Below are 27,582 nucleotides of genomic sequence, written 5' to 3' on the forward strand. Positions count from 1 at the left end.
AAAAACTTTAGTGAGAAATGGTCAGCATTAATTTACGTGTACATATTTTATATTTCATGCAAAACTAATGATATGGTCCATGAATTCTTAAAGTTCTGTATTTCCCTTTTCCTGTGGGATTTTCTCCCCCTTTCATTTCACAGTTGAATAGAGTTCTCATGTCTGATTTTGCCCTGCGCAACACTACGCCTAGCCAGATGGGACACTTTACAAGGCTGGGGGGTAACTTTCATAGAAACAACTTTGCTTTATAGGAACCTGCCAAGCCTGGTTGGTATGCACATGTGCACACGAGCCTGCTGCACAGATTTGGACATGCACAGACATACTCGCTGTCATGCCCACAAGTGGGCAGTAAATGTTTCATTTGCTATCAGCCCCTAAGCTCATAAAGACCAGGAGAGGAGATCCAAGTAATCAGTGAACATGCTGTAAACTTGGAGGAGGATTGTATAGGTGTGTGTGTGTGTGTGTCAGGTAGCAGACACAGTGATAACTCACAGGGTGCAATGATGAGAGGGGAGAGACTGCAGTGGCATACAGCTGGCATTTTATGGCACCACGGCACTCCTCCTGGCTGCTTGTCTCTCCTTTTTGCTGCCCCACTCTTTCACTCTGTCACCACTTCTTCCCTTCCATTCCCTGCATTACAGCTTTCATATATTCTCTTCCTCACTGCACACGCCGGCCCACCCTCTCACTCCCTGTCTTCCCGTTTGATATCTCAGAGCCAAGTCTCATTCCGTTTCACTGTCTGTCTTTTGCTGTCTTGCCCGAATTCTCTCCTCACCTCATACAGCTTTTTTCCTTTCTCTGTTTTTTTTCCAATTCCTCTCCCCTCCCCTGGCTCACAGAAAAGGTTCTCTGCCTCCCCACCACCTATCCATCCCATCCACCCACCCATCCCATCCACACCCGCGATGTCTGTAATCCCTTCTCTTTTTCTACGAGGCATCAGGGCTCTCCAGTGCACAGTGTGAATGCCTAATGAATCTCATGCCTTTTACAAGCCCCAGCCCTCACCCATCTCTGTCCTACCTCTCTCTTCTTCTTTCTAGCCCTCCTTCCTGGCACTCTTCTACCCATCTTCCACTCTCCACTCTTTCACCAACTCTGTTTTGCTCTATTTACAAGCCAGGAGCCGTCCAGCTGTTTACAAGGAATAAGAGCTGCCCTGGGGACACTGGAGGGGGTGGGTAGGTTGCTTTTTTCTTTTTTTCCCCCACTAAGGGACCAGGAAGCTCTGTGTAGGGGAACGATTGTAAAAGCTTTCTTTTCACAGTGCACATTTAGGCACCTAAGTTTCTTAAACATCAAACCATATAAATGAGAGATTTTGTTGATTTATTTTTATTTAAACCTCGTTTTTTCATGGTTAAAGCTCACTGTGTGCATGCGTGTGTGTGTGTGTGTAACCCATCACACTTTCATGTCTGACAGACTGTGTCCGTTTCCTGGCTATAGCCGAGATAGATTGCGATTCAATTGTTTTGTGCTGAGGGAGAGTATTGCTCATTGTGCTCTCATGTTGCCAATATCTTCCCTGATCATCCTCCCATTGATCTGGGCTGTTGCAGAAATGGCTGGTTCATGTGTTTTTCTGTACCTCAGGCTTCTGATAAACAACCTGTTCATTCACACCGCTGATAAGCCTCAAACTGACTTTTTGATCAAGATATTGATTCAATTCGTGTCAGAATCACCTGTGTGAACTGTCCAACTACTGTCATGTATGGAGGTTATGTTATAGGCGTCAACGCCTACTGCCTTCATTTATTAGGTATCCAACGTGTAACTTTATGATTGCAAATATTCATTCTCTTGACGTTATTAGTGCTGCGATTTTGCAGAATAACAATTAGCCAATTAATCATTAAACTGAGTTTTGGTAATTAATCCTCGGTCGTGAGGAGAAATCCCTTTACTTACTTATATTTTTTAACAGAGTGAATGAAATATGGATTAGGGACTCCTTATGACAGTTCTAAAACCCAAATCTTTTACAAGCCTCAGAACCTTCTGCTTTCCCGGCTGCAAGTGGGCTGAAGGCGTGGTTGAGGCAGGAATTCTCTTCACCTGGTGTGGTGTGTAATTTATTTATTCTTCACTGACAGCAAGGCAGAGCAGAATGATTTTGTGTAGGGACACACAAAAAGAGAAGAAGAAAAAGTATATAGAAGAAGTTAACATTTTTCAAAAGTGCACAAAAAATCTTAGCAAGGAACCAAAAGAACATCCAAAGGTAATGGTGTGTTCCTGAATAAGTCGGAAGTCCGAATTTCCAAGTTCCCAGTCAGAAATTCAATCTGGAATGTCCCCTCAACTCAGATTTGGAAATTTGGAGCAGCCCTACCAACCCAGAGTTTGCAATCCAAGGTGGTGGAACTGAACATATAAAGTAGTTAAACTATAAACTTTTGATCTGTAATGACAATATTGTGTATTTTTGACTCATTAAATAAACCATACACAGAGCACTGATCAGGCTCTACACATGAAGGTGTTTTTTAAAGCCCCAAAACATAAGTGGTATGTTTTATTGCTACTAATACCTGAAGGAGTCTGCCTTGCTAAGAACCAAGACAAGTCCTTTTTTTTCCCTCCCTTTTTTTGGAATGTGGAAACATCCGAGTTCCAAGGTATCTGAAACACGGCATAAGCTTTTCGCTGTTAGAAAGCTAGCCAGCTCTTCAGCCTCGCAATTCCACCATCTCTCCCACAGGAGCATCAATGGACAGTGTAAAAGTAGCTACTGTGATGTTTCCTTTTCATTGTCGTTATCTTGGTTTAAAAAAAAAAATGACAATCATGTGACAAGGAGAGGTGGGTCTGACCCTGAAACCGCTTGTTCATTGGCTGACAACTTTTTAATGAGCCTGCCAAAGATAATCCTCCATTCTGAAACACAGTAAGTCCAAGATTAAATAAACAGAAGTCTTTATTCATATGATCTGAAATGACTGACTGACATCATAAACTCAGGAGGAAAGTGTTTACAGAGGTAAGTCATTCCCCACTTTTTTGCAACCACAGCTATACCTTCTGATAGAGTCCATGTTTTTAGGTATTTTTTTACACTGAATTTTTCCAATATGGGTGTTACGGTGCCTAAGAAATTTGTTAGATTACCTGTCATATAAACAATCAGCACACTGGACTTCTAAGAGAAGTTAGAAATTAATCAAGCACAATGTTCAATCACTAAAATTAAATATTAGTTTAATTTAATAATTTACTAACTAATAGTAAAGTAAATAACCAAAATTTGGCATCTTAATTAAAAAATAATGATATTGCACTGTACTATTTTCTACAGTATTGTAAGTTATGGAGCTCTCATTTAACCTTTTTTTTTTTTTTTTTTTTGGTAATAGTCCAAACACATTCTCTCTCACCAAAATACATTTTGCACAGTGACTCACTCGTGATGCATAATGGCTACCACAGGAGGTAGATGTTAAACACAACTGCCACACAGATACCATTTCTTAAACACTGCATTTTTCCTCATACTGGCCACTTTAAGTAAACAATAGTATGAAACATGTAAATATCTTTACAATACCTATAAAACTGAAGCTCTGAGGTTACAGTATGTTTCTCATAGCCTCGGCTTAATGTAAAAACACTGTCAGGACACATCTGCCTCTCACTCCGCTCTCCTCACGCTGGTTCTCAAACATCTTACCACAAAATATTGCTTCTGTGTTATCCACCCACCACTATACACTGGTCTAGATGGTTCAGTTGCCTTTAAATGAGCCGAGACATTTAGAGAAGCTGTAGCTTACACCATCGTTGCAGTTAACTTAAGTCTCTCTGCGTAAAAGTAACAAGTCTGTGTCTGTTGTGAATGTAAACGAGAGCACACGGACTATGTGGAACAATTATACCGCTGCTTAAACAGACACTTTAAACCCATTTCTGCAGTTGCAGAATTTTGTATTTTCCTTTCCATACAATATTTTATTTTTCCATTTCTGTTTAGTGGATTTTCTTACAGTGGGGGCATCTGCAGTATAGATAAGCACCTGTTTCTAATTCTAATTAGAAGACTATTGATGCTAATGTGAATGCTGAAATCTTTGAATTTCAGAATAACGTGCTTTTGAAATGCTTCTCATTTGAGAGCCTACACATCCTAAATTTAAGCCTTTTGAGATTTAGTTAGTGACAGATTTACAAAACTGACCAGGGAATTCTGATTTATTCATGCACATCGCTGGACTGGCTGCTAGATGATCTTGCATACAGGCAGGCTGCTTCCAAAATCTCCTCAGAGCACTTATAGTGGACGTCTGGCTTGTTTCCCTGTGGTTTCTCTGTCATCTTCATAATTGAAAAAGAAACTGTTGATATTCAGTCTTGTTGAGCTGTCATTCACCTGTCTCTCTGGTAATGTAATGTTAATGGAAGGTTGCACTCTGGAGGACATGCCTTCCGTTCTGCCTGGTCCTGATGGTGCTTGATTATCACTCTGTGCTGTGGGGTTTGCTGTGTGTGTGGTGACACATACATATATAAGTGCTTTATGAATATTTACACGTATCATGCTCGTGATTACCTTGTTTATTATCGTGGGTCACATACAGCTTACTTTGAACTTAAGTTGAAGTTTAACTGCTCGTTTAATTTCTCAGATACTTCAACACAAGAAAGTGAAAAGAAAATCAGTTTTTCCACATGATAAAGAAATGCTGCTGTAGTAGAAGAATAAATCTTTCACCATGACACTTTGGCCTTAAATTGTGAGAAAAAAATAAGTAATATAAAAAACTGTTCTGTAATTTGTTTGAACTTCTTGTGCTTGTCATTTGGACCTGCTGTTAAAGCAAATATATGTGTATGTGTATATATATATATATATATATATATATATATATATATATATATATATATTAGAGATAGCACGATACCTCTTTTTTTATCCGATATAGTGTGTTTTTTAAATCAATAAAACGTTTTTTTTAATATCTTGCTGCATTTTGTATAAGTTTATACTCAAGTTTAAATAAATAACAACACTAAAGCTATTCTGTTATACCTGTATGTAAAAAATACACTGCGCCCAAAATATGCACAGAAATAAATAACTTTTAAAGAATAATTAAATAGATTAAACATCTTTCTTCAACAGAATTGCAGACTGCACAGATGGTATCTTCCCAAAGGAAAAAGTAGTATAGCTTACTAGGGTATATTAGACTTAACAGTTACTATAACTATATACAGTAATGGACTTCTATATATTTTACATCAGATTAAAACTTTGGGTGTAAGAGTCAGATAATTATTTATTGAAAGCTAGACATTTTAAATGAGAATAAGAAAGAAAAGTATGTCTTTGTGCCCCCCTTTTCCCGGTTCATGCCCTATCGGCCCCCCTGGCTAAACTTTGCTAGATCCGCCCCTGCACAGTTACCAGTCGTCAGCTAAGTCGAAAAGGATCCTGGTGTAGAAAGTAATATTAAATAAATTCTAACAACAGCTTATCAAGCTTAAATGTGCTGCTGTTGTTCAGCCGCTGGTTTCCTCTTTCTGGTGAGAAGTGGGCCAAAAACTAAGAAGAGAGACGGACTCGCGACAGAAAAGCCGATCAGCTGATCATTAAGCAGTTTCACGATTGAAGTAGCAGCAGGAGAGAGAGAGAGAGAGAGGCAGTCGCTCCATATATCTGTTGTTAAGCTTAACGTGGGAATGCTTTACAGACATTCAGAGATGAACTTACACACTTGCTTTACTTCTCCCTGGAAAACTTCCTCGGAGATGAAATGCTGGTTTGGTAGAGAGGCTACAAATACACACAGCCGCTTTATCACGTGATGCATACTGCTGCAACTGCTAAAGTTATAAGCCGAGTTACACCGTGTAGCAAGTTTTGTGAGGTGCTTTTTAATATTTAATGGATCAGATTACATTTTTTATTTCTCGCTGATATCCGATCCAGTAATTTGGGTCAGTATCGGACTACACGGTTCGGTTCGGTTCGGTTCGATACTTTGGTGATAGGGTTCGATATTTTTTCGATGCAAAAAAAATGTTCATGCCTTTTTAATTTGTCATTTATTAAAATTATAAATATATATTTTAACTCAAAAGTACAGTTTTTAAATTTAATGTTGCTGAAACAACAAAGTAATAAAGAAAATTAGTATCTGATTGAGGAATCACTCATCTTTGGAAAAGAGAGTTTATTACAGAGAAATGGCTCTTTCCAAAATAAAAGCTATACTATACACTTCTTCTGGGGTATATTCTCAGCAGCATATTAACCTCTTAAGCCCCAAGGGGGTTTCTGAGCTTCCTGCTCGAAAATGTAATGCCCAAATTTAATTGATTATTTCTCTGCAATTACAAACTCTGTCCTTACAATCTTGGTATCAAAATAAAGCTAACACTTGGGAAATTTCATCAGAGGTGTAAATATTGAATCAGATATTACTGTGTCAAAGTTACTGAGACTGGAACACAGAAAAAGTAAGTAGATTTTATCCTCGCCTAATTATTATTTCTTTTTAATTTTTTAGCATATAACCCTTTGAAAAATATGCCTCAGATCACATTTGGTTCCAGAAATCCAGTAACCAACATATAAACATCATCTGTGCAAAGATTTATGTTTCTAAAGTGAAACAGTGAAAAATGACAGCGCTGTCAATACATGAATATCCAGACGTTGTACAAAAATATCCAATTTTGGCACACAATTGGACACCATGCCAGCTGATTTTTTTAGGTATTAAAGAGCAGAAATTAATAAATTTTATTAACAGGCCTAAACATGCTTTTTTTAAAAATATATTTTTTAAGAATTAACCACACATTTACATGGCAACGGCCCTTTTCTGAAGCGCATAGAGCGTTTGATTGGCCTCTGGCCCTTTAAACTCCGAGGGGCTGTAACTTTGGTTTCTTTTGGTCAATTTGCGTGATTGACACCTTTTTTTTATCGTTTGAGCCAATAGATTCACAGTGACGATGCCACGTTCACCTCATGTCAACCAATCAGACGTTGTGATGCCAAAACCCATGTGGGCCCAAATTTACTGCATGTGGCGTCTGTTCAGTCACGTGTCTGTAGGTGGGTCTAAAATGGAGGTTGTTGACAGAAAACCGCTCTGATGTGGCTAGGTAGGCATGGCAACTACTGTTAATCACGTGGCTACCGGCTACCGGGAAAATAATGGAGGAAATCAGAAAGGTAAGCCAGTTTCTGTCTTAGCGCATTTGCGCCGCTGTGTGTTTTTGTGGTCTTCTTTTGCGGCTCATTCAGTGAATTTCGGTCTGATCATGGTGAAACTTGGTGTGTGGAGTCAGTGATAGCTCTGGAGGCTAACCAGCCCATCTTTAGCCGGTTACATGAAGTCTGAAGAATTTCTGGTTCAGTTTTGTTTGTTTGTTTAGGGACTTCTGCGCATTTACGTAACTGCTCGTTTAATCACGGCTTGTTTTCGGTGTGTTTGGTGGTTGTAGAAATGGTTTATATGACATTTTAGCTGAGATTCTGAGGTTTCTGTGGATACCACACATGTCTGGACTTATATTTCTCAACCCGCGTTATAACCGATTAAACGTGATCTCCTTCTTTTTGCCCCCGGTACCGGGGTCGTGGGGCTTAAGTGGTTAAACATATCAGGTCCCCATAAGGAGAATCATGTGCTAACGGCTGTCTAAACGACTTGGGTAAAGTTTGTAGCATGTGTGCTTGTTGTTTTTGTCTGCTTCCACTTGTCTTTGCACTAGGATGATGTCAGAGTAAATGTGCAGTCATATTCGTTGTGTTCCCACTAGTGCTGTCAGCGTTAATCTGAAAAGACATTAACGCCACAACACCACAAATCTCTGTTAACAAGCTACTGCGGATCACCCTGTGCAGCCAATGCATTAAAGAGCTAACCTGCTAACACACTAGTTCCCACCAATGTAATTGAGCATTGTGTGGCACATCCAACATACTGTTTTACTTTTGTCCATGACGAGCTTACCTTCAGGGTCACATGAAAACCAAAATAGTTCCAAACGCCAGATCTGAAAGAGGGTGGAGGAGGTTCAATTTGCCATGTTGCAACAAGCTTAACTTCTGTCTCCTAGCTTGCCCTGCGCTCAGTGAATCTGCGTTTGACTACTCCGCCTAGGCTGCACTGTCGAGCGCAGATCCACTGAGCGCTCAACACAGACGGCATTGTCAGAAGGAAAGTTGATAAAATAAATTAAAAATTTTGTATTGTTCGATACATATGCCTACCAAACCGAAAGCACTGTATCGAACGGTTCAATATCGATATGAGTGTCGTTGCACCCCTCATATATATACGTACTCTTGGGAGATCTACATCCAAAATCAATACTAAAGCTCTTCAGGATATTTAGGTTACACAATTTTCAGACTGCATTTCTAATGTCAATATTCTGTGTTGTACACACATTCAGTATGTTGGTCCTGCTCTGCTGAAATGTCCATTTTATTGGCTTCCATATGAATTTGAAACTGCACAGCTGAGAAAAAATATAAACGGCTCGCTTTCTGCACTGAATTGCTTCTACTCACACTTGTTGTCCTCTATTTGGTCTAATGTGCTTTTATCTTTTAGTTGAAATTACTTCCGTTGCTTCATACTTCTTCGTTTAATTTCTGGTTTTTATTCTTACACCTGTTTTGATAATAACAAGGCTGCGATAATGATTCAACATTTGCTTCCAGTTTTATGGCTTTTTATATTGGTACAATTTTTTTAGGATTTTCTGGTGCTACGGTTTTAGAGTTTCTTTCAGGAAGTTAGCGGAGGGTGTGAGGCATAGCATTGGTTGGTTTCAGATGTACATGACTCATTTTGACCCCCTGTGACCCACTCTGGCATTTCCCCTCACTGATTACTTGGATCTCCCCTCCTATCATGTTTTTGGTTTTTGTGTGTGTGTTTTTTTTCACAGACATTGGATGATTGGCTCTAAATAGCTTCTACAAAGTGTTGTGATCAATTGATTAATCAGCTGCTGATATTAAGCAGATCAGGATTAGTACAGATTAGCACATTCCTATCAATGTCAGTTGTAGTTGGCAGTTTAAACACATTACTAAGTGATTGAACATATAGCTTTTGCTTAGTTCCTTACCTTTTTTCCCCTTGTACCCTAATGGGCAGGTAAAAGAATAAAAAAATGTAGTACTTACATTTTTTTTTTGAATTCTATGCTAAAGAATTAAACATACAGCACCCAGTCAGTCATGATTTTAGTACTGCAACATTCATTGAGTAAGTGCTGATATTAAACAGAGACACTGTTTGCATTCTTGGCTGATTTAGATTTTGGACAAACCTGGATTTTCTTCCTAAGAACACATTTGACAGCATAAATCTATTTTAAACTTCTTTAAAAAAAAAATAGAAAATATGAAATGCTTTATATCTGCAATTATATGTGCCGATGGCAGTGCAGTTATTAATCTGTGCGCAGCTTCTACGTGCATTTCAAACAGTGTTGACTGAGCTGGGCAGAGCTCATCATTTCCACATTTAATTGCTCTGGAGCTGAACAGGTAAACATCAATTTACAGCACATCGTTTTGAATGCTGTATATGTGATTCTGATCTGGCAGTCATCAGTCATGAGTCCAGTCGCTGGCTGATCCATTAGTGCATCGCTGAATGGTACAGCTCGATTAAAAACAAATTAAGCATCTTGCTACTGTGTAGTTGTGCACATAACATATTCTGTAGGACGGTGTTTGAGAAACAGCTTGAAGAGAGAGGGTTGAGGGGCAGATGTGTTTTGACAGATTTGCATTAAGTTAAGGTCGGGGCAGAACATAACCTCAAAAGGTTCTGCTTATAGTGACATGGATGGAAGGAGAGAGGCTGAAGGATTGAAAGACTCGAAGACTAATAGAATTATTGTGTATATGTTATCTGAAAATGAGAGGAAACATGGAAGGGAGGAAGGCAAAATAATAGCTCAAACAAGGACGCTCGCAACGCACCATTGAGCCCTTGTTTTTCCCCTGTTGCCACCGTATTTTTCCTCTCTTAGTTTCTTTCTGACAGCTTTAATCAACACAATAAGGCTTGCTGAGATTTCATTATGGAGCCTTGGCCGCAAGGGCCTTTATAGAGGAGTAGATGGATGGAGAGTTTGTAAAGAGAGGAGGGATATTGAGATCAGGATGGAGGGAGGGACAGGGGGGAGATGTAGGTAGGTGTGGAGCATAAGATGGACAAAGTCAATAGTAGCACAAAGTGAGAAGAAGTGAAGCAGAGAGGGCGAGATGAGCGACTGAAAAAGCAGGGGGTTGACAGTGAGAACGAAATGATGAATATAGCTAGAGAATGGGATTAAAGAAAGAAGGGAATCGATGGATGGGCACTGACACCCCTGCAGAGGGTAAGGCTGAAATAATGGTGTTATGTGGCCACTTGATTGGACCTGAACAGCATGGGTACCCACAGTGGAGCAGCTCAGTCTCACACTTCCTAGATTACAGGGTCAAAGGGCACTCAGCAGTGAGACAGATCACCTTAGATGTTTTTAATGGCAGCAAAGGGAAAACACACAAAACTCCCAGATATATTGCACTGAAACTTTCTTCTTCACAAATTGCACAGGTTTACATTTATGCAGCAGGCTTAACTCTTTTTCAAATAAACTTTTGGAACAGCCTGTAAATCCTTGATGTTTTTACTGGGCAGTGAAACAGTCCTGACTAGAAAATCAATAATGATGACTGCAGATCAAGGATACAACATAAGCACTCTAAAAATGAGTTAGCACAGTAACAAAAGTGGAGCTGCATACAGTCTGTATAAAGTGCACCAAATGACAAATTAATTCACTGCCTCGTGTTTAGAAGTATCACCAATGAAAGATGAAAATAAAGTGCTGATAAGAACATATGACATAGAAATTGTTGGGTTATAAACACACAAACGAAGTGGTAATACTGATTTTTACAGTTTTTATTCAAGATGTATTTGATCAAAACTGATATATTGGAAGGAAAACAGCCCATTTCCAGCCCCCAGTTCTCAGCGCAGACTATACATTTTTTTTTATCAGTGTATTGGTAATTTGCCCTGGTTTGAACTGCTATTGGTCTGCCGTATATGGAAAAGAAGGTTTTTACAGGATTTTATGCACTTCTCTTCTCTCGGAAAACTAAGTACACTAAGTAGCACTTGATTAACTGATCATCAGGAAGTGTGAGCACCTCTATGAAAGCAGACGTTTTGGCAGCTTGCTGATCTGGAGCATTCAAATGTGTGTTAACACAATGGCAGTCCTCCCAGTAGTGGACGTTCCAGCAAATCCAACCCAAAGTCAGACCTTGAAGTGCTCAATGGAACTGCAATAAACCCAAAGGTTACATCTCAGGCTTTAATATTTAAGATCATGACAACACAATTTCTAAAAACAGACTGAACATGTATGCTTGGAAGTGTTTTTAGGAGAAAGCTTCTCCTCTCTATAAAGAAAAGAAAACTGTAGCGTAGGTTTGCAAAGTTGCATCTGAGGAAACCACAAGTCCTTTGGACAGAGGGGACCAAGATGTTTGGCCATGATGCAAACATTTTGGCACAAACTAAACACAGCATATAAGCACAAACATATCATGTATCAGATAAAGTCTCACTCCTGAAGATACCCTATTTAGCTTTTAATGATGTGCGTTGACTGGGCAGGGTGTACAAGACATACATGCCTCATACTGTATTTTGAAAATCGTTTTCTGTAACCTCACCTTTATTCATTTGGACATCACACACACTTTGCACTTTGTAACTGGCAGTTTAGAGACCATTTAACGTTCGATCAAGCGGAATCTGAAATTGGACATTTGCTTTCTACCAAACAGCTCTGCCAGGGGGCTCGGGTACATGTGTGAAAACATCTATATATGTGGTGAGAGCATTAGATGGAACACTCCTAGAGATTTCTAGCAACCCAGGAGGAAACCCAGATTGATCTCCCGTTCCTCCGTCAAACAAGAAGTCTAATAGTATGTGTGTGTTGTTGGTGTCGAGGTGTGCATGTGTTTGAAATCTGCAGGTACAGCATTGTTTTTAGAGATTTTTATCTTGTCTCCAAGGGAACTACCAACTGGTAGAACCTTTTTAAAAATGTTGGCTCAATATCCTTAAATAACAGGAGTGAGTTTTACAACTGCATAATTGAAATGAAGTGTTCATTTCCATTACACCATTTTTCAAATTATGAAAAGAGGTCCCGATTCCATCTCTAGAGAATGCCTGTAATTTCTCTCTTCTCTTCTCTTCTCTTCTCTTCAGTGATCCATCAGTAATCTCTAGTCAGGGTTCAATCAACCTGTTAAGTTCTCCTAACTGAACTGTGAAGCCATCACTGACCCCTTTTTTCTCCTGCTAACACGCTTGACTGGCAGGAGTTCAAACTGTGTCTGTCTTTTTGTGTAAATCCCTGTTTATCCGCTGGTGCAGAGGATATTTTTCTGTGTGTTTTTGTGTGATTATTCACCCAGAGTATATTTCTGTCCTCTATCCTTTTTGTCTCTGAAACACTCACCTTATTAAGTGCTGAGTAAATGCCAATGGACTCTGCCTCCCTAACCTTTTTCAACACGCCTTGCTATCCTTCACAATTTGACACAACCGCGCGTTCAAACAGACACATCAAGTGGCATTTCATCGAGCAGGCAAACCAAGTGCAGCGAAAGATGGGTGAATGTATTCTGTGCCCATATTCGTGTGCATATGTGTATTTATTATCTATAAAATATGTTTTCCATTAAAAGAAATAAAGTTTCACACGTTTAGCCATGCTTAGCTTATTGCGCTACAACCGCTGTCTGATTTTGAGATCAAGGAACAACTTGTGGCTCTGATTGCTGGTCCTGGTGATAGAAAGGCCATGATAAGATGGATAAACTAGAGTGTGTCAATCTCTCTCTCTCTCTCTCACCCTTGCTGTTGTGTTTTGTAGTGGGAATTATAATTGACATGGAGTAAAGACAAGCCACATGACACTCATATTGCCTGCTGGGAGCGCTGAGGCAGGCCAGACTAGACAGGATGTGCACAACAAAGCCTGCCGCTGAGAGTAAAGAGTTGAAAGATAAAGTCGGGACATAGATGGATAGAAAACACATGATCTTGTACACACACAGGCTAGCTGGCAACATTGGAGAGGTGGAGGCATGATGCGTGTGGTGGGAGGCTTCAGCGAGGTTATGGATGCACAGCATGGAAAGGCGGAAAGAGTAGATAGAAGGGAGGCGAACACCATGCTGCTGATCTCTCCCCCCAGGGTAGAGAGGAAGTGGAAGGCAATGGGATGGAAGTGAATAAAGGAGAAGGGAGAAATGGAAAAGAGTAATAATGAGATGGCAGAGAGAATGTCAAAGGGGCAGTGTAGATGTGGGGATGTCATGTGAACAAATATCTCAGTAGCAAGGTGATGGTCATTGTCTTTCAGTGCTATTGTTGGATGTGCCAGCAATCCACCCATCCATCCATCCATTCGCTTCCGCTTATCCTTTTCAGGGTCGCGGGGGGCGCTGGAGCCTATCCCAGCTGTCATAGGGCGAGAGGCGGTGTACACCCTGGACAGGTCGCCAGTCTGTCGCAGGGACACACAGGGACAGACAACCATTCGCGCATTCACACCTAATGGCAATTTGGATTTTCCAATTAACCTATCCCCACAAGCTGCATGTCTTTGGACGGTAGGAGGAAGCCGGAGTACCCGGCGGGAACCCACACAAACACGGGGAGAACATGCAAACTCCACACAGAAAGACCCCGGCCTGATGGTGGAATTGAACTCAGGACCTTCTTGCTGTGCGACAACAGTGCTAACCACCGTGCCACCGTGCTGCTGTTTCCACAGAAAAGAATATTGTGGTACATCTGTGAGTGGTTTTCGTGTTCAGAAAAATACATTTCATTCCTCTTTGCTCCGTGTACTTGTCAAATGGTCTGAGCAGGTACGCAGCATAACCTCAAATCACCATAATCCCGAACAGCAGAAATTGCTCTGCTGCATTTTCACCACTATCACACCCCTGCTGAACGGTTATGCCTACTAAAGGTAATTCAAGTTCAGAGGGAGGGAAAAAAAGGGAAAAATCGCCAAAATATCAAATGCTTGCAGCTGGGATTAAGACCCCTGTGTGTCTGTGAAAAAAAATGTCATTTTACCTGTGCAAAGCCTCTCTGTGCTCTGTCATGAAAATGGAGCCCTTTGACTCATGTACGTCTGCGTAGCACTGCTTTATTTATTTATTTTTCACCTTGTCACTTTAGCTTTTGGCAGTAAACGCCGTGTCCTAGGCCAGCAGCGAATGCATCAATACCCGAAGAATAGTTCATGTAGAAGTCATATTGATCTGGTGAAATCTATGCATGGGCCAAAGCAATAGTGCATTCACAGCACCAGGCCAGAGCATGAGCCACTCTTTCTATTACCTATGAACACAACAGAAATGCCCTGAAAGAGATTCATAGAATGCTGAGGTGGCTGATGTATTGAAGATAGGATTAATATTATATTAAAAGGTGATTACATTTAATGTGATGTAAAAGTTAATCCAAAGTTAATGTACTTCTCAAAGAGGTCCAGCCTTCACATAATTACATTTGGAGACACATTGATTTAGCCACCTTAAAGCAAATTATAATTCATCAAGAATATGTCTAAAAACACCCCACCTAATCTGTGTCACCGAGGTTTTTTTTTCTTTATTTTTTTTAATAACATTTACAGCCAAAGTTGTAGTTATTTTAACTTTATTTTAACTTCAGCTATGTAATTTTATTTCATACATTTCTCATATACCTGCGTCCCACACATCTAACTGCCAAGCAGAGTAGCACACATTAGTCTTCTTTGTCAGTGTCAGGTGTTTGTTGCGCTGAGCGCACACACTCGAGCATAGACAGACACGGGCACATGCACAGCCGACCATGTATTCACAGACTGCCAGATTTTTTTTTTCTTTTCATCCTCATTCATGCATCATGTTTCCCTATGTGGATGCTATCTACAGTAATAAGCCATTGTGGTCATTGCTATTCAGATGCCATAATGCTGTCTATATATTCTGCTCCCTGGCAGATTCTAGCAGGAGCAAATCATTGGCTGAAGCTTCTGTGGGCTGCCTGATTAGTTGCGTGTTGTGTTGCGCTGACGTATCGATGAAGTTGCTATTGAATATTTAATGCATGTGTGATTGTATATTTCGTCTAACACAATAATTGTCACTTCCCGATGACTCCATTAAAATGCTAACATGGCTGTCTGTGCACTGCAGGGTGACTCATTCTTTTGATTTGGCAGAGTGATAAACTCCGGCACTAAAGACACGAGCCATGATTTTAAGTTTTTTTTTGCATTCTTATGTTATATAGCTTTATTTATATTTATAAAGCACTTTTCAAAACCAAGTTACAAAGTACTAATAATAAAAGCAACACATGTCAGTAAAGTTGAAGGTAAAAATTTAAAATGGATAAAAAACAATTTAAAAACAATTTAAAATTCTCAAGAGTAAATACAGGAAGGAAAGACCGTGCATATACACTCTTGGGTCTTAATACTGAAAATGGTTTGATAAAGGCATTATCAGTCATTGAAATCAAAGGGAATTTCAGAGTCATGGGGCGGGGAACACAAAGGTTCAGTCAGCTTCAATGACTAAACGAGCCTTTGGAACTACTAACCATGCTAGAAGATCTCAGGCTCATATTAAATCAGCATCTTACAGATAAAGGCAGGGAATGAACTGTGTAGGGCTTAAAATCAATTCTAAAACTGTCAGGTAGCCAACAGTGTTGGGGAGTAACGGAATACATGTACCGCCGTTACGTATTTAAAATACAAAATATGAGTAACTGTATTCCGTTACAGTTACCGTTTAAAAAGGTGGTATTTAGAATACAGTTACTTTGTTGAAATAAATGGATTACACTGCGGTACTTCCCTGTTTCATATTGTGGCGGGTCAGGCCTGTTTGGGTTTTGTTTGACAGCTACGTTCTGTTGTTCCAGGCGGCAGCGTTACAGTTGCCATGGTTACAGGGTGCCGCTCTCTCTGCGTGTTTCCTGGGTGAGAGAGGCCTTTTTGTTGTTGTTGTGCTAAGCTAATGGGCAGAATGCTACAGGTATAGCGCTAAAGAATGTAGCCTCATGGGCAGTGTAGTCCGTGCTGCAGGGAGAATGGACTGCCATACGCGTTATGTGTCTGTGAGCGAGGGAGGGAGAAAAAGGAAAAGTACGAGCTGTCATCGAGCAAAAACGGGAGCTGGAAACATGTAAATATAATAATAACCACTGCAGCCAAGAAGAGTGCCTGACGAGCCCAGTTGTAAGTAAGCTATTAAGACTCGACTGTACACCGTGTTCGTGTTTTCCTCCAAAAGCTTATTGTTTTTGGAGGAAAAACTTGTTCAACACCTCTCTCTGTCTCTCGCAAGCAAAGTTGACCCAGACAACAAAGTAAAGCTATTTTTTTGGCTATGAGCCCGACACAGAACCCACCGTATTAGCCAGAGGTCCCTTTACTACGGTTCGGAGCCGCGGACCTTCAGTAACAGTAATAAATCACAGCAATAGAACATTCATGTAGTTGTAAACAGCATGATAATATATTAAGTAATCCAAAGTATTCAGAATACGTTACTCTCATTGAGTAATGTAACGGAATACGTTACAGAATACATTTCGGGGCATGTATTCTGTATTCTGTAATGGAATACATTTTAAAAGTAACCTTCCCAACACTGGTAGCCAGTGACAGGCTGCAAGGACTGATACATTGTGGTCGCTCCTTTTGTTATATGTTAAAAGTCTGGCAGCGGGATTCTGAATTAACTGCACTCTGCGTATGTTATGATAGGAGATGCCCGAGTAAAGTGCATGGCTGTAAACAAATAGAAGAAATAAAAGCATGGATGATTGCATCCTGGAAGAATAATGGAGGTTGGAAGTGGTAGAGTCATATACTAATCATTAAAAAAGTCCACTATGTACGACTGCATGTTTCAAAACTGTTTACATAAATGACTGCAAAGTTTCAAAAGAACGTAAAGAATAGAAAGTAGTTGTCAAGGACATCTATGTATTGTGTTGTAGAGCCATCTACTGAATCAGCGTAGTCTAACATGAGGAGTATAAGTGCCAAGGATTTTTTTTCACAGTTTCACAGTTCTAACAGACACTTCGTGAAACCTTCACATCTTTTCTTTAAAAAGAAACCAGGCAAAAGAAAAAGAAAGCACACGTCAGAAAACTCAACAGAATTGTTTTCTCTGATTAAAACCACAGAATAGTTTCAGATCATTCACAACATCAGACAAAAAAAAAGGTTCTGAAAAAGATAACTTGGGTGTTTTCATTATTTGTCTGTTTTTGGAAGTCTGCAAAAATCATGACAAATATGAAGTAAAAAGACAAACAACTAAACAAAGTGATCTCTTTTTTTTTTATGTGCACGAAGAGGGCAAAGTCAACCGGACTCAAATTCCTTGTTTGTGTGCACAAACTTCGAGTTCGATACGGTAAACATCGATATGGTAAAGACTGAAGATTATGATGATCTGCTACAGTTTTTCCAGGTTGTAAACACACACACACTCACACAAAGTGGAACTACCAACAACATGACTCCAAACTAATAAACTCTAAGCTCTGTTGGTCTCCTTTGGTTCAAATGTCATTCTCAAACACAGCTTTGTAAATCTCTGAAAACAGATTGTATCATTTAGCACATTTTGTTGACCTATGGGAACACTGGCCTTCAAAACGGAAAACACTGATTACCAGTTAGTCTCACTCATGTTGAACCGGTTCAGCGTCGATTAGAAAAAAATTCAATCGTGTGTCAGAGTCTAAAAGAGGCATTTAGGGACTTATACAGGTGTTAGGCAAGAAGATGGAGCAGCATGAACACAGAGGGACTAGTCAGGGTAATGGGAGGCTTAGGAGGCAGCGAGGACAATTTACAGTCTGTTTTTCTGTGTTTTGTCACTTCTGCTGAACACTTTGTATTATAGTAAATATTTCTTTTGGATACGTTTTGTATCTGTGCACTAATTTTCTGTATAATACAAGGATGGTACTGGTTTTTGAAAGGTAAGATTACAGAATTTTGCTAAGTACTGTGTGAAATACTAAACAATTTGCCCTAAAATGTTAACAATGCATAAACTGCTCTTGAGGTTATCTTATCTTACCCTGGCACTGAGAAAAATCAACAATCCACAACACAAATGTAGTATTTTGGTCTAGAATATGGTTAATTGATATATTTTAATTCTTCATTTTTAATGTAAAAGCAGAATTTCTCCCTGCCGTGACCATTTTCACTATATTTTGCTGAGTGTATGTTTAAAAGTTTAAACCTTTTTTGTGTAATCCCTTTTTCTTGCATTCTTCTACAAGTATAGCGCTTTGTTAGAAACAGCCATATATTCCTTGCTTATGTGTGTGTCTGTGTGTGTGTGTGTTTGTGTGTTTACATGAAAGATCCTTCATCCTCAGATAAAACATGAGCTAGAGGGACAGCAGGACATCCCGGGCTGGGGAGTATCAGACATCAGCAGGCATCTGATGCAGTATCAGAGTGTGTTCAGTGAAAAAAAAAAAAAGACAGCAAAGAAGCAAACACATGTATTCTCAGACACACACATACACAAACAGTCACATGCATGCACACAGCCCTACTCCGGGGGCACTGCTGTAATTGGATGTGTGATTACTGTCAGATAGCGTGTGTGCATGTGTGTGTGTGTCTGTGTGTGTGTGTAGGGGTGGGGGCACATTTCTATGTCAAAGAGAGGGCTGTTGCAACAGTAGAGTTAAAGCAAGAGAGATCAACACTCAGTCATACAGAGAGTATCAGACAGAGAAGTGGGCATGTTCTCTCTTTGTGATTTCTGAGCTTAACGTTGACCTTGTGGTTTTTATCTGTTGTCTGGCATCCAATCATCCCTTGCTTATCTCCCTCCCCCTTGCTTTATATGCTACATCTTTTCATCTTTCCGTCCTTTTCCATTTCCTCCTTCCCTAGTTCCGAAATCGTCCTCTTCTACTTATCTTCTCATTTCTCCACCCGCCCTGCCTATCATCCTGCAATCCCTTATCCCGTCTCTTCGTTTGAGGTCTTCGCCATCTATCCCCTCTTGTCTGGCCCACTGCCGATCCTGTCCTCCCACCACCCAGCAGAAGCCATTGGGATTAGTCTGATTGATTATAAGTATTGGTGATGTGCGACTGGCGGTGGAAGGTCAGATGACTCAGTGGAGACATCGAGACTAACTTGTCTCCTGCCTCACAGAAGTAGTCTCCAGTTGCAGTTGTCAGATCTCAGATCTCACAGAAACTTGTTCAAAGCTAGTGGACTTTCTATATACTTGCTGATATTGAAGAATAAAGTACGAAAAGTGCTTATTAGTCAGCACTTTCGAGCACTGTTTGGGTTTTGGCTTGTACAGATTTAGAAATGGAAAAGATTTTTCTGTTTCCTTTTCTTATGGGTTTTAGATGTGGGTTGACGCGTGTTATACCAAATTCTGTGGAAAAGCAAAAAGAATGTAAATGCTCAGATATATATTTGCACAAGATGATTCAGATACAGCTGTAACTTGGGGTCTCGTGTGAATTATCACTACAATGTATATCCAGTATTTTCTCAAGGTTCCATTCACAGCCACTAATTAGGGGGAAAAATGAATACACAACATGTACAGCTTGTGTTTTCCTACTAATTTTGTCAGTCTTTCTTAACCACTAATTCCTTATATTTTCCAAAGTTCTTTATGTTTTCTTATCACATTGCTTTTTAATGGAAATGCTTACAGCATTTAAAGAGGCTCTGTTTTTGCCTGCACACTCGTCTGATGCATGCATGGCGCTCTGTGCATTAGGCTTCCACCTTTCTTCACATTAAACCTGAGCAAATGCTGACTTCAGCCAGACTTCATGACTCCTGTGGTGATGACAAACCTGCCAACGCACACAGTTCAATTCAATACAGTTCAATTCAATGCAATTTTATTTATATAGCGCCAAATCACAACAACAGTCATCTCAAAGTGGTTTATATTGTAAGGTAAAGACCCCACAATAATACAGACAATCCCCTGTGAGTAAGCACATGGCGACAGTGCGAAGGAAAAACTCCTTTTTAAGAGAAAGAAACTTCTGGAAGAACCAGAATCAGGCAGGAGTAGCCACATGCCACGACTGGTTGTGGGTGAGGGGAGGGATACGGGACAAAAGACACACATTAAATGCAAAATTGCGTATAAACACATAGAGTGAAAAGAAGTAAGAGAAGAAGAAATGCTCAGTGGAACCCCAAATTTTATATACATACTTTTAAAGTGCTTTAAATGTGCTATTATGTTGCTTTTTCGTGGAAATACTTGCAGCAGTTAGATGGATTCCATTTTTGCCTGTGATGCACATTCGTCTGATGCATGCACAGTGCTGCGTGCATTAGGTGTCCACCTGTCTCCACATTAGACCTGAGCAAATGCTGACTTCAGCTAGACTGTCTGACTCCTGTGGTGATGACAATTCTGCCAACACACATGCGCGCACACACACACACACACGCTCATTGTCATATCTGGGTGAGGAGGTCCCCACGAGTTCAAACTCGTCCCCATAAGTCCCCACAAAGATATCTAAACATGTACACACACAGACACACACGCGCATACACACACACGCACACACACATGTCAGGTGTTGCTACACAGTGCACTCAGACATTTCCTGTGTGACGGTAGTGAAACTTAGATGTTAAAAGGCCAAGATTTACTTTACAAGGCACAGTCTGACCTCTATGTATGAAATAAGTATAGGTGACAAGTTCAAGTCCTTTTCATTTAATCTGCAGTCAGTGCATCTGTCCTTCACATTTGCCTCACAGATGAAAAGTAAAAGGACTTGCATGGGTTTGTGACAGGACAGCATAAAGATTGATGCATTAATATGCTTGGCTTTTTGCACCACATAGAAACCGTTACTTTACCCTGCAACACATTGTAAATTAGTATTTTTATTTTTATTTTTTTCAGTTTTAGCACACATGACACTTTCAGTTTAATTATACGTACATATTTTAATGTTTATTAATGTACAGGATTTTCCAAGTTTTAGATAATTAGAATTTACCGTAGTATCACCCAGTAGCCTCTCTTTAGTTGCCCACAGAAGGAGAGACAGTTAATTCCCATCTGCTCAAAACTATGTTTTGATGTGTTTAAAAGTTTATTCTATTTTGTTTTCATATCAATTAAATTAGTGTTGCACAGAAAGTTTCAAGTGATTGTACTGGTAATTTTCAACCATTTCTACTGGGATGTTTGAATGTTAGGGTCAGAAGTTGATGTAAACAACATTAAAGCCTGGGTCCATCCTGCCTTGTATCAGTGGTTCAGAATGGTGGTGATAGTGTAATGGCGTCTTGGGACACTTTGGGCCCCTTAGTACCAACTGAGCATCATTTAAATGCCTCAGACTACCTGAGTATTGCTGCTGACCATGTCTGTCCCTTTATGACCACAGTGTACCCATCTTCTAATGGCTTCTTCAAGCAAGAAAACGCACCATGTCACAAAACTCAAATCAACTCAAACTGGTTTCTACAAGATGACACTGATTCCACTGTACTTAAATGGACTCCGCGGTCACCAGAACTCAGTCAAATAGAGCACTTTTGAGAAATGATGGAACAGAAGATTCTGCTCATGGATGTCCAGCTGGCTAACCTGTAACAACTGTGTGATGCAATCACGTCAATATGAACCAAAATCTCTGGGGAACTTTCCAGCACCTTGTTAAATCTATGCTATGAAAAATAGTCGAAATCTATAGTTAAATAGACATAATAATTATAAATGTAATAATTAATCTAAACATTATTAAAAACAAAAAATGAACGCTCTGGTTTGTTTTTAGCCAATTCTTGCTGTTCACACGCTGCCTATAGATGCTAAATAGAAAGATGTTTTTGTTTTCTGCAATTTTCATTTTCCATTCTTCACTTGCGTACAAAAACCACAATAACGCACACTAAAGAAAAGACGGATTTTTCCAGTGCCAAGGATTATAATAATACAATATAGATGCAGACTGAAAGATAACTCCTGCAACTATATTATTAAATTCTGCTATAATATACTGAGACTAGATTGTAAATGAGGTTTTTAGATAGATACCACAAATTATTGTATTTTGTCTGAGCATCACCCGAAGCGGTTTATGCTGTGCCATCTAGCAAATATTCAATATCCACCCACTGATGCAAACTAGTGCCTTCATTTATACAGTGGGAACTCTAACATAATGAGCAATGTTCCAAATGTTGGCGTGGGGTTGTAATTTTCCCTCAGTGTGTAGTCACGCTACGCTAATCAAAAGTTGACCAAAACAACATTATTTTTCTGAAAACTGAAGAGACTCTGCCCGTTTTTTTAGCGTTCCCTGCACCAACCGGTGTTCCATTATCATCAAATTATAAGCAACCAAACTTGAACCCGTTACAAGTTTAGAAAAACATTTCCACCTGAGGGTGGTTTCAGGTCTGAGCAGCATCTTTTTTGGGTTCGGGTTTGGGCCGCTTTGAATTTTCAAGCCCGTCTGAGGCTCTGTGACCTGTATCCTTTAAGGCTTATTTTAATGGGAGGATGCACATTTCTTTGGACAGCGGTTTGTGGGTTGTCAATGATTCATTAGGAAGCCTGCAGAGGACATTTACCTCAAAGGCTGAAAAAAAGACACACATTGTGTGGGACAAAAGAATTTGCGCACCACATGAAAAACAGCACAAAAAAAAACATATAAAAACTTGGTAAGATCCCATGTTAGTAAGTACAGAACTTACACAAGCATTGTTTAAAAAGCCAAGTGGACATGCACCACCACACATACACAAAAGAAATAAATCATTGACTTCAAAGGGCCTATATCACAGTACCCCCACTCATCAACAGAAGCAGAGGGCAACTTCTAATTTTAAAGTGTGTGCTAATGAGGTTCGGAGAGAAAGAAAGAGTGTGTGCATGTGTCTAAGTATTCTCCATAGTAACAATCCATGGACAAGTGTTTATGTAGTGGGAGTCCGGAGACAGGGTTTGTCAAGGAAATACCAAGCTGGAGAAATAAATTAATTTCTTCCTTTGTGGATTTGTAGACCACACAGAGCCTCGCATTTGATCCAACCATGTTTAATCCTGTGCTAATAGTAACAGCTGATAGGGCATGTGTGTCTCTCAAAATTATCAGGACACACTTGCAGGCTGCTTGGAGGATAACGCGGCTGTATTGTAATGGAATAATTATTACAGAAAGAGAGTCGGATTTTATTGCCTTTGTTTCACTTTATTACCCCAGTCATGTTTAACCCAGAAATATGCATACACGCACACCCGCACACATACACACACACCAGTCACTAGCCATTAAGAAATTTCATTCATTGGCCTTAACACTTTGCATATGACTGGGTAGCAGTAGTGATTTATAGTCAACAGCCTGTGTTGTTTATGTGTTTTTGACTATATTTTTCAAGTAAATGCATCGGTTTCTTTTGTCGTGAAGACTTAAGATTGGGTGGGCTTTAATGGGACTTTCTGGTTTTTAAGTGGGCTGCAGTACTCTTGACTTTTGGGAATGGCTGTAATAGAGTTTTGAACTACATAGTCTCTTAATTTTTTTCATTCAGGTGTTTTTAGTTCTACTGCCACAAGTGATTAAAGCCAGGTCATGTAGTCTGACTTTACAAACATCTGTGAAAGAATGAGGTGTTCTAAAGAGGTCACTGATTTCAAGTCTGGTACTGTAATAAGAGGCCACCTCCTTCTAGATCAGGGGTGGGCACGAGGGAGTCCACGAGGGCCGGTGTCCCTGCAGGTTTTAGATCTCACCTTGGGTCAACCCACCTGAATCACATGATTAGTTCATTACCAGGCCTCTGGAGAACTTCAGCACATGTTGAGAAGCTAATTTAGCCCATTTAAATCAGCTGTGTTGGTTCGAGGACACATCTAAAACCTGCAGGGACACCGGCCCTCGTGGACTGAGATTGCCCACCCCTGTTCTAGATGCTCCACAATCAACAAGTGGTATTATTGCCGAGTAGAAGCATTTACAAACCAAATCAGGACTGATGTGCATAGTGTGATAAAGTCACCAACCTGCATTGATGCAGAGTTCCAAACATCCTCTGGCATTAACATCAGCAATGAAACTGTGAGCCAGGAGCTTCATGGCATGGGTTTCCATGGCTGAGCAGCCCATACAGGTGTAATATCTAAGTGACCTTGTACTTTTATTCATGTAGTACAGCAATATTATAAAATGCACAGGTTCATCAGTGAATGTGTGCAAACCTTTACAGAGTTAACAACGCAGTTTGTGCAGAAGCAGAAATGACTGCTGTGAAATTCACGTAAGGTAGGTTTGAGGGATTAATAAAAACAACATATGAAAAAAGAAGATAAAATTTGCTTGTTGCATTTTATGCACTGCTTGATGTGTAAAGAGTTTAGGTAATTATTTCAGGATGCAGTGACCCAAGTGTAGCTAGTTCGTTCCTGAAATTGTCTAAATACTTTGGAGGTATTATGAAAAGTTTGATGAGCTACAGGTGAGAAGAAATTGACAAAAGCAAGACGCACACAGTGAGAAGGATGAGTAATTTCTCTCTTTTTCTTCTTCCCCATTCAAGTCTCTGTTGGATAATAGATGAAATGGTGCAGAGAGAAGGGCGTGTGGGAGGGAAGCAGATTGTTAATTAAACGCTGAGACAGCGGCGTTTCCCTTCCTGCAACTGAAAAAATTCAACCTCTAAACAGAATGGAGTTAATTACCGACTGCCAGGGTTTCGTTTGGAGAGACGCTGGACACACTTACCATTGAATTTATCATCACAGCTCGCACTCTGCCTCTCTCTGTAACAGCTGCAGAGGGGACAAGCGCACACAAATGCATAGTAACGTGTAACACGCACACAAAAACGCACATTAAACTGCATGTATTTCCACAGATAGCTGAGTGCATTGATTCATTCCTCGTGGCCACAGGTTGATTCCTATTCACACATACAAAAAACAGGCATTCACGGGGCTACACAATGCTACACCTCGCATCTGCGCCCAGAGATGTGAAAAACATGAGCGCGCACTCACACGCTCAAGGAATTAGGATTCAGTCACATTCAATTCCACAGCGAAGGCTCAATAATCAGGTTATTAGTGATAAACGGAGAGCTCGGTGTGTTGGTGCTCAGTGGATAAAGAGCTCATAATTCAATTAGCCCATTGTAGATGAACGTGCTACAACTGGCAAATTATGTAACAAAAACTGACTATTACAGTGACACAATGCAGCTGTTATCTGAAGTGAATGAAGAGATTTTCTTACGGTTTCCACATTAGCATGCGCAGCGTGCGATCGTATGTCTCCAAACAATTAATTATACAGTTTACACACAATCAGCCAAATTACGAGCCTTTGACTGTAAGACGAGAACAGCTGAAAGTTAAAATAGACCGAACAGCTTTTCACACTTTGATTTCTCTAAATATAGCACTAATTCAGACTTAATCCAATAATGATGAACATTATTGACGTAACAAATGCCAGTAAATAATGTGTTTACTGCTTTGTTTATCCAGAGGATAATGAGTGTCTAATGCTCTCAGCCAGTTTCCCTCCTTGGGAAACAGCAGCACGCTGCTGACTTGATTTGCTTTGGAGACTACTTGAGGTGCTGATTTTAAAGATTACAGAATACACTAATAATATTTTTGCACGTTAGAAGTTTTTGACAAAGAGCAGAAATATAGGCTACAAATATTAAGGATATTTTCTTGCCATCAAATTTTTTTCTTGACTTTTTCTTTTTATGCACGTCTGCCTTTGGAACGTGAAGCCAGTCCTCTGTTTCCCGTGCCCTGCTGTGCAAGGATTTGGATATTGAACCTTGTTTCCAGTTAAGCTTTCAACTTGACATTCTGGGAGTGATTAAAAAAGAAGCTGTTGATGCGTCTCCTGACCTGCCTCGCAGCTTTGCTTTTAGCTGAGAAGCAAAAGGTGCGCGCTAATATCTGACGTTCACTTTTAACGTGCCGTCAGTGGTTTTTTTTCCCATTTCTGCACCATCAAATGTGAAGTGTTTGGCCGCGATAGTGACAGCCAAGTGTGCGCGCGCGCGCGTGTGGAGAAGCTCTTAAGTTCACAGACAATATTTGATATTTTCTTTATCTGGGAAACTCGTTCGCCACAGGGACAGTTATTAATGATGGGTGTGAGGCTGTGAAGCAAACAGCGATTTAATCACTTTTATGCTGCTCCAAGGACAATGGCGGGAGAATGCAATCATCAGCGCTTGTGTATTTGAGTGTATGCCTGTACATATGCCACATATTTGCTGTTTTTGTATATGTATGCAAAAGTGCATGTCTGCTTGGTCATTATCCTTGAGAACGTATTTTGAACATTTAAATATTCGCTTCTTGTGTGTGTCTGTGTGAGAATGAGTGTAAATGTGTGAGTGTGTAGGGGAGTGGGGTAGAGGTGGGTACTTGTGCAGATTTTGTCACTTTAGTGATTATCCTTGAGAGGCTTTTAATTTGAGGCTAATGAGTATTTGTTTTAGCGCTCATGCACTCCGGTGTGCGCACTTATGTGGATCTGTGTGCTTGTGTGTGTGCGTGTGTGTGATTAAGGGCTGTGACATAGTGAAAGCGACAGACTGTACAGATGTTCAATAAATGGTCTGGAACAGGCAGGGAGGAAAGGGGACATCATTCATACTTTCTCACTTCTATATACAGACACACACACACACACTCACTCTCTCTCTCTCACACACACACACACAGACATTCCCAGAGACATGTGAATGAAATGAATGTGTAGACTCACACACAAAAGACATGGATACACAATGTCCATCATAAATTCTGTACAGATATAACAAAGACAATGTACAGCAATAACCTAATCCTACACACTTACACACACATACTGCTAAAAAGAATTAACACAATAGCTAATGATTGAATGCAGCCAGAGTGAAATAACAGCTTTATCAAAACCACCTCCTGAGGTGGCTGAAAACGGTATGCAACAGTGTGTCCGTGTGTGAGAGGGCTGAAGGATCAAGGCGGAACCAGGTAGACAGAAATCTTCATTATCTCATATTGTGAGTGAAATAACTAATATTGCCGCACTCGACAATAGTAAATTAAGGAGGTGAAGTGGGTACAGACGGTATTTCTTGCCACTTACTCTGTGCAGTGGCGTGATTTTAAATCATTCATGCCCCATTCATCTTTTCCTTTGTTTCTTACAGTTTTTTCTCCTGTGATCAACACCACCTACCTCCACCATCATCTCAATTCATTTTAGCAAATTCTTTTTTTTAATGCTCGTTCTCCTTTCCTGCTTTTCCCCCCTCCTCAGCTTCCCACTCTGTTTATTTTCACTTCTTCCTTTTAGTCTTTTTCGGTATTTTTACGAATTTTAACATCCCTTTTCTTCTTCAGCGTTCCTCTCTTATAATTTCCCAGTCCCCCAGATTCCTCCTACCCTTTCTCTA

At 40.1% G+C, this 27,582-nt stretch overlaps 1 protein-coding gene across 2 annotated transcripts in view; it reads left to right on the plus strand.

The window, feature by feature from the left end:
• Positions 1-27,582, plus strand: part of grm8a (glutamate receptor, metabotropic 8a) — a 304,220-nt gene that overhangs the window by 184,875 nt on the left and 91,763 nt on the right. The gene's annotated exons all lie outside the window — the stretch shown is intronic.

This window comes from Neolamprologus brichardi, chromosome 17 (assembly GCF_056152115.1).
Source record: "Neolamprologus brichardi isolate AB-2024 chromosome 17, ASM5615211v1, whole genome shotgun sequence".
NCBI lineage: Eukaryota > Metazoa > Chordata > Actinopteri > Cichliformes > Cichlidae > Neolamprologus > Neolamprologus brichardi.